Source organism: Nansenia antarctica (genome assembly GCF_963989245.1).
Source record: "Nansenia antarctica genome assembly, chromosome: 7".
Classification (NCBI taxonomy): domain Eukaryota; kingdom Metazoa; phylum Chordata; class Actinopteri; order Argentiniformes; family Microstomatidae; genus Nansenia; species Nansenia antarctica.
The window spans coordinates 44,695,490-44,704,065 of record NC_137677.1 but is presented as its reverse complement, the minus strand read 5'-3'; positions in this window follow the sequence as shown (position 1 = coordinate 44,704,065).

Genomic DNA, 8,576 nt, shown 5'->3' with positions numbered 1-8,576 from the left:
CACAGAAATAGCACATCTAACAATGATATGTTATATGAAGAAAGCTTGTATCTATTGTACGTGTGTGTGTGTGTGTGTGTGTGTGTGTGTGTGTGTGTGTGTGTGTGTGTGTGTGTGTGTGTGTGTGTGGTGTGAGTATTGTTAGAATGGGGAAAGGGGAGCTCTTCACCTGGGGTGTGTCAGGGGTTTGGGTGCAGGGCTCTGGGGTTTGGTCCATGTCCATGTCTACTTCCATTCCTTCATCAAACACACCTTCTCCCAGATAGAGGGTCACAGGGTTGAACTGGTCACACAGCTGAAAGGAGAAATAAGAATATATCAGAATAAATGGATGAATGCAATGGATCATTGTTGTTGAATGGATATGGATACAGTATGTGTATGCAAGTGTGTGTGTGTGTGTGTGTGTGTGTGTGTGTGTATGTGTGTGTGTGTGCCTTACTGACCTCTGAGTTGACTGCAGGGGGACAGGAGATCCCGTGGCCCTGGCTCTGCAGGACACTGTGAATGTACACGTCCTCCTCTGTGTTTGTGTCACACAGGAAGACCTGCAGAAAGTCTGTGTGATGGCTGTCCAGGGCTCCCACCAGGGGGCGCTCACAGCACAGCTTCTGGAAGGAGCTGGTGGCGTTCCAACTCCAACTGCCCTGGAACACCAAAACACTGGCTTTTAATATTGTTAAGTAAGTAAAGTAAAGTAAAACTTTATTTATATGGCGCCTTTCGTACATGAATGCAACTCAAAGCGCTTTGAATGGGAGAGTGCTATCCTGAATGCAAATGTGGGTTATGGAAGTCAATGGGACTCTATGGGAACAGTACAGTGTTAAAAGCTTGGGGAGATTGGTGGTCAATAAGAGTGATATGAGATTGTGTGGAGCCTTACACCCATTGGCTTGATTCCAGTGAGCGATGAGGGGACTGCTTGTGCCGGGAGCTCAGAGTAACAAGACCTTGGGGTGAGAAACCAGAGAGATGGAGGGAGACGACAGCAACACAGACAAGGAGGTCTAAACACTTGTCATCAAAATGACCGTCACATTTACGCAACATTGACTTTACACTACAGTATGTGGCGAGAAGCAGTCTCCCACACTATGGTGTCGACCCAAACCATACGGACACAGTACGACATCGTTACGGGTCAGACTGCTTTCTTGTCACATACAGCTTCTCAACATCAGCTTTATTTTAGAGAGCCAAGCTACAATGAAACACAGAGTGAACACCTACACACAGAGCTGCCAAGTCTCACGCTTTGGTCGTGAGACACACGCATTCAGGACTGAAGCCGTAAGCCTTGTCTGTGAAACCGGCCCATTGACTTTCATTGATGCATACTGTCTGAACTGGACCAGAAGAACCCTACTTGTCTACATTGCTGTCTGTCTGTCTGAACTGGACCAGAACAAGCCTACTTGTCTACATTGCTGTCTGTCTGAACTGGACCAGAAGAAGCCTACTTGAGGAACTTGAGGCTGGTCCTGTCCACAGTGGTGAGGTCCCCATAGTCCACGTAGTAGACCTCCACCTGGGTCTGGCTGAGGATGCGGTGGACGACGACGCGGTAGAACCACACGTCTCTGGGATCCACGCAGCACACCTGGCCCTGACGCACGAAGCCTGAGGGAAGGGCGTAGCGCTCCGCCACCTCAGGACAGGTGTAGCAGCTCCTAGGAGGAAGACATGGTCCCACAAACTCTGACAGCATTGGGCTACTTTACGCCTCTATCCAAAGTGACTTCAAACAAATACATTTAAGTAAGTGAATCATCTATCCATCAGTCATTGTAAGAAAAAATCATCTATGCTAAGATCTATGCTAGGCCATTGGCAGTCGCAATGCTAGAAGAAGGAATAATTATTATTATTTATTTTTTTATTCTATTCATGGTTCTATTTAACCAGTGAAGATGCAGTACTCTGATCTAACCATAGGGTTACGTTCCAGCTACTATGTCATTCATGTGGTTACCTGAGATATTAGACCTGATAAGAGATCTGATCATCTGCAGCATGACTACAACCAAGGCAACCATTAATTTCCTGTTCATGTTTCCTTCCCGGTCTGAGCGGCACCGTCTCCTCACCTCATCTTCATCATCATGTCCACCAGGGCGCGGGCCCCCTGGGTCTCATTGAAGCGGATGTAAAAGTTGCTGGGTGACTCCACATGCTCCACCAGCACAGATATCAGCTCCCGGGGGCCCCTGCGCGTGGGAGCCCTCAAGCGCTGACCCCGCAGGGCGTCCAGAGGAACCACCTTCCCAGGACTGGACCGGACCTGGACACACACACACACACACACACACACACACTTGTGTCACCACAAAGAGGCTTTGAGGACTGAATGAAGGTTCTCTAAGATTTACAATCTCTAAAGAAGATGTACAGGTGATCAGACATACAGGTGATCAGACAGACAGGTGATCAGACATACAAGTGATCAGACAGACAGGTGATCAGACATACAGGTGATCACAGACATACAGGTGATCAGACAGACAGGTGATCAGACATACAGGTGATCAGACAGACAGGTGGTCAGACAGACAGGTGATCAGACAGACAGGTGATCACATCTATTCTTGTGAATGCATTTTGGTTTCAGCCTCAATTGTCTATGAATTTGTCCAGCTTCTGCAGGGGGCATAGAAGCTATGGATTACACCTTGAACAAAAGGGCAAGTAGGACATACCAGCTGCCCATGTCTTCTTAGACCTGAGTCAGACATACCAGCTGCCCATGTCTTCTTAGACCAGAAGAAGTCCATCTTAGAGTCAGGTGGGTCTCTTCTCTCACCTGTTGGAAGGTCTTGGTGGTGAAGCGGAGGTCTGTCTCTGACTTCAAGTCTGTGTCATTGGAGGCAGAGTCCTCCTCCTCCTCGCCCTCCTCCTCCTCCGCCTCCTCTCTCCGGCCCTCCCAGGGCGACGCCCCACAGCTGAGATGGCAGCCTTGGCTGGAGGGGTTCAGACCTTCACCCTGCTCAGCATCTGTGGGGCTGTCGGCCTCTACAGCCCCTGGCCAAAAACATCAGGGTGCTGCGTTTCTACAAGACCATGAGCTAGAAGATACAGTACTCAGTTCTGCTATAAGATACAGTCCTCAGTTCTGCTATAAGATACAGTACTCAGTTCTGCTATAAGATACAGTACTCAGTTCTGCTATAAGATACAGTACTCAGTTCAGCTATAAGATACAGTACTAAGTTCTGCTATAAGATACAGTACTCAGTTCTGCTATAAGATACAGTACTCAGTTCTGCTATAAGATACAGTACTCAGTTCTGCTATAAGATACAGTACTCAGTTCAGCTATAAGATACAGTACTAAGTTCTGCTATAAGATACAGTACTCAGTTCTGCTATAAGATACAGTACTCAGTTCTGCTATAAGATACAGTACTCAGTTCTGCTATAAGATACAGTACTCAGTTCTGCCCCTATCTTCACATGACCCTTCCCCCCGATGGGACACATGGCTCTCAAGAATGTGGGAATGCAGTGGGATTAGCTGAACAGAATCGATAGGATGCATTTTACTATTAACTATTTAGCAGACGCTTTTATCCAAAGCGACTTACAATTACAGATTATAGAGACACAGTAAATTAGGGCTAAGTGCCTTACTCAAGGGCCTACTAGTGGTGGTGTTCCCAGGTCTTACTCAAGGGCCTACTAGTGGTGGTGTTCCCAGGTGGGATTTGAACTCATGACCTTCTGATCACCAATCCAACCCACCATCCACTAAAACACCACACCCTCATGGCCATGTATAGTTAACGGTAGAAAACAGGGACACTGAATGAGCAGTATGGACACAAGTGCTAAACAATTGCAATATTGATTATGTATTCCTGCTTTCACATCAGGTGCTTGAAACGGATACATTGAGAGATGTTTTAAGAAATGTGAAGAAAAACCAATGTTGAACAGAAAACATACCATCTTATCTGTCTACACAGATATATCTGCACTATACTATACTATATACATACTATACTACACTACACTATATATATACTATACTACACTATACTATATCCACTGCAGCATCAACCCACCTGTGTCTCCTACCGGCCTCACAGCTGTGTCTGTTGAGGGGTTCTGCTGTGGTGGAGGTGGCTTTATCTGTCCCGTTCTCCCTGGTGTCGTCACCCGTGGCGCCATCGACACCCCGACCTGCCCCGCCAGCGGCCCCATGGCAGGCGCCACCTTTAGGGCCAGCAGGGAGCCCGTCCGGCTCTGCTTGATCGCCACCAGGTCAGCCGCCGCCGCCAGCATCTCTGTGACGGAGTAGAAGCCGTAGTCGGTGACGCGCAGCGGGCGGCCGAAGCGTCGGGCGAAGCCAGCCTCCAGCTCTGACAGGCCAACGGGCCCCTGGGTGAGCAGCTGGCCGAGCTGGGCCCGGAGCTGAGCAGGCAGGGCCGGGGGCGCCCGCCGGGGCGGCGCCATGGAGGACGGCTTTCTGTAGCGCTTTCTGTAGCGCTTCCTGAGGTTGCGCTGCCTGGCCACCAGCTCCCCCATGCCTCTGGTGCTGTCGTCCACAACCGCTGCAGAGGGACCAAGGGATGGGAGGAAAAAGAGAAGCAAAGGGATTGGATGGAATGAAGTCATTGTTTTTCATTTCATACATGTGCTCTGTGCAGGTCAAAGTATAAGACTGGGCTTACCTTTCAACACCAAGCTGCCGTCTCTCAAATACCTCACGTTCACCACGTCAGGCATCGCCATCATCATGTCCAGCACATTGCTGAAGCCCAGGGCCTTCAGAGGCAGAGGGTGGCCCATCATGTTGATGTAGTCCTGTTTCAGTTGGTCCAGGGACAGGCCTAGCTTGCTTGATATGAGCAGGGAGCGCACCTCCTTCTTCAGCCCCGAGACCTTCTGGTCTTGGGTCATCCTGCCTGTCAACTGTCAGACCAAGGAGAGATGAGGAGAACAGATACTTTAGTACAAACCTAACAACATTTCAAAATGTTATAGTGACAATCAAATTAAACCCATGTTTCTTAGGCTGCTAGTTACTCACGATCTGTTCTTTTCTTTTCTTTTTTAAGGTATTCTTTTTTAAGTCCAACCAAGTCAACTCGAATCTGCAAAGCAATTTAGAGAAGAAAGTTATCTATCCATTTTGTTGGCCAATAGTGTCTTCTATGGATGCAAAGCAACTTAGGCCTACTCACTACTTGAATAACAGTTCAGCCAAGTCGATTCACGAGAGAGAAGTCAAATAAAGACACGTATTTGTTACGATGGGGTAATGTGTTTGGACCCAGGCGCAGAGTAGAACAGAGTAGACGGAAGCAGGAGTATAATAAATAATAACGGTACTCTTTATTTTGAGTAAACGGAACAAATAATAACCGCACAGTAAGCGAATAAACAAAAGAGGAGAAAACAAGTCTCCGATAAACGTTTTAGATAATAACAGGAACAAGGCAGAGCAATGTACTTACAATCGTCAACTATACTTATTTCCTAATCCGGCGAGGAACAATAAGGCTAAGAAGAATCGTATACATATAACAAACGCAACATGAAGTGAACAACCGACAACCAGAGGGGAAACAGAGGGATCTAAATAGCCACAGCCAAACAACACACACCAGGTACAAATCAGTTAATTAGGACAGACAAATGCATACATAAAACACCAGAGGGCGCCAAAGGGTCGCTCCACAATAAGGTCGCTTCCCCAACCCTTACACGTATTGGCAGTGGTTTTTAAGTCGCTGTTCTCACACTTCAGCGAGTAACCTTATAACCGTAACCCTAACCAACCTAGGTTAACTAACCCTAACCAACCTAACCTAGGTTAACTAACCCTAACCAACCTAACCTAGGTTAACTAACCCTAACCAACCTAACCTAGGTTAACTAACCCTAACCCAGCATTGACATTGACTTCATAGCTAGCTAGCTAGTTAGCGACCATGGTACATCTGTATCAACATTGTTGCACGACAGTTGCAGCTTGCAGAATATAATATAATAATATAATCTTTACCAGCCTCTATTCAGACACGGTTGTCCATGAGGGTTTGTGCACGTTCAAATAAGATTTTCGAAATGTTATGAAACAGTCCTCCTCAGTCTTGAATCAGCCACGTGCAGGTGTTAACGAGACAGACAGCTGACGTCATTATCACACTGACTTCAGTCATGACAGAATGACATAAATGACAGAATTTCCCAACATGCATTGCACTTCCAGCTACGGCAAACAGCACAGACCAAAAATACATAACACTATACTTATTATAACTATATATATATTAACTACTATAACTTTGAGAATCACCTAAAAGGTTGCATCTGAAGGATATTAGATATTACTTACTAAAGGAAGGTTTTTTTTTTTTTTGATTGAAAACTTTATTAGAAGATTTGCAGAAGTAGGTACATGAAAGTACATATTACATACAAGGTCAACTAACAGGATAAAAACCCAAGAAAGCCACTGGCTTATTTCAATTGGGGTCCTTGATTCTCAATTCATCGTTACATGTAAGACAGACAAAAAAGCTAGTACTATCTACAAGATAATACAGACAAATAACTATTACTATCTACAAGATAAACACACATCCATCATGGGAAGAACAATACAACAAAACATAAGGTATGTACAGCGGGTAGGACAGGTGGGGACATACACCACAGGTGGGGGCGGGGGACAAAACACAAAGTATGTACAGTGGGTAGTTCGGGTCTTTTAATCTGATTTTTGATTTAGAGGGTCCAGTTACGGATTGCAGCCTCCTGTAAATGTTTTTTGAGAGTGGTTTTGAAGGTGGGCAGTGTTTTGCACTCCTTTAAGATTATAGGAAGGGCGTTCCACATTTTTACTGCATAGTTTGCAAACGAGTTTAACCCCTTGTTTGTGGTGCAACGCGGTTGAACGTGGTTCGTGGAGCTTCCTCTGGTGTTGTATGTGTGGACGTTGTTCACTTTTTGGAAGTATGTTGACAGGTACTTGGGTGTCTTTGTGGTGTAGCGTATCTTGAAGACCAGGCCCAGTGCAAGCTGCTGCACTCTGTCAACTACTCGTAGCCAATCAAGGCTCAAAAAATGAGCAGCGGTTAGATGTGTCCTAGGGTTGAGGCCTAGCAGAAGCCTAACCAGTTTATTTTGGGCTGTCTGGAGTCTTGTTTTATGGGCCTTTGTGGTTCTATAGTACCATGATGTTACGGCATAGTCGAAGTGACATTGAATGAGAGCTCCTGTTAGGGTCCTCAGTGTGTTTTTACTGACAAGTGAGGATATCCTGTACAAGAATCTAGTTCTATGGTTCACTTTTTTGATTACTTTTGCTGCCATTTTATCTCCGGAAAGATTTGCCTCTAAGATGGAGCCCAGGTATGTAATATCCTCTTTTCTTGTGATATTAATGTTACCCACTTTTATTTTAAAATTTTCAGCCTTTCTGAGTTTAGATGGGGATCCGTATAGGATGGTTTCAGTTTTACCTAGGTGTATTGATAGTTTATTGTCAGCTAGCCAGATGCAGATTCTACTCAGTTCAGTGCTTAGCGCTTTTTCCACCTGCAATATGTCCCTGTCAGAGACCAGCAGAGCCGAGTCATCCGCGAACAGGAACAAATTGCAATCACATGCTGATGACATGTCATTCACATATATTAGGAACAGTAAAGGTCCCAAAATGCTTCCTTGTGGAACGCCGCAGGTCACTGGGAGGGGGGGGGACAGTGTTCCGTTCACACTAACCACCTGTTCCCTCCCCTCTAAGTAGGATTGCATCCAGCTCACCGATGTTCTATCGAACCCAATTGCTTTCAGTTTATCTAACAATATGTGGTGATCTACTGTGTCGAAGGCCTTCTGGAGGTCCAGCATGACCATGCCGCAGTACTTGCCCGAGTCCACCTCATGGTTGATGTGGTCGTTCAAATAGAGAAGGCATGTGTCAGTGGAATGGGATGTTCTGAATCCTGATTGAAATTCATACATCAGCTTTTTTTCGGTAAGGTACCTATCGACCTGTTCATAAACTATTTTTTCCATAAGTTTCGAGATGGAATTAAGAATAGAAACAGGTCGGTAGTTGCCTGGGTCTAATTTGCTTCCTTTTTTATACAGTGGGGTTACCCTTGCTATTTTAAAGTCAAGGGGGACGTGTCCCTGTTTGATGGAGAGGTTTATTATGTGGGTGATGATTGGGGTAATGGAGGCAGCTGAGTCTTTTAGAAATCTGGCTGGAATATTGTCATGGCCCGTGGCCTTTTCTGAGTGTAGAGCGCCTAGCTTTTTAAACACCTCATCGTTTGACACCATGGAGAGTTTAAAATCATCATTGCGTACACCCAGTTTATTGTAGAACTCACGGATGTGCTCTACACCATAACGCCCTGAGTGGGGTGGTAGATTGTTAACTAATTTAGTGGCTATGGTTGTAAAGAAAGTGTTTAAGCACTTAGCCACATCCAGCTTGTCTGTAAGGAGAGAATCACCAGATTTGATGCTGATGTTTGTAGACCTGGTTTTGAGTTTTTGACTGCAACCTAGTTGGCTATTAAGTAGCTTCCAAAGGTCACGTGGTTTGTTTAAGTTTT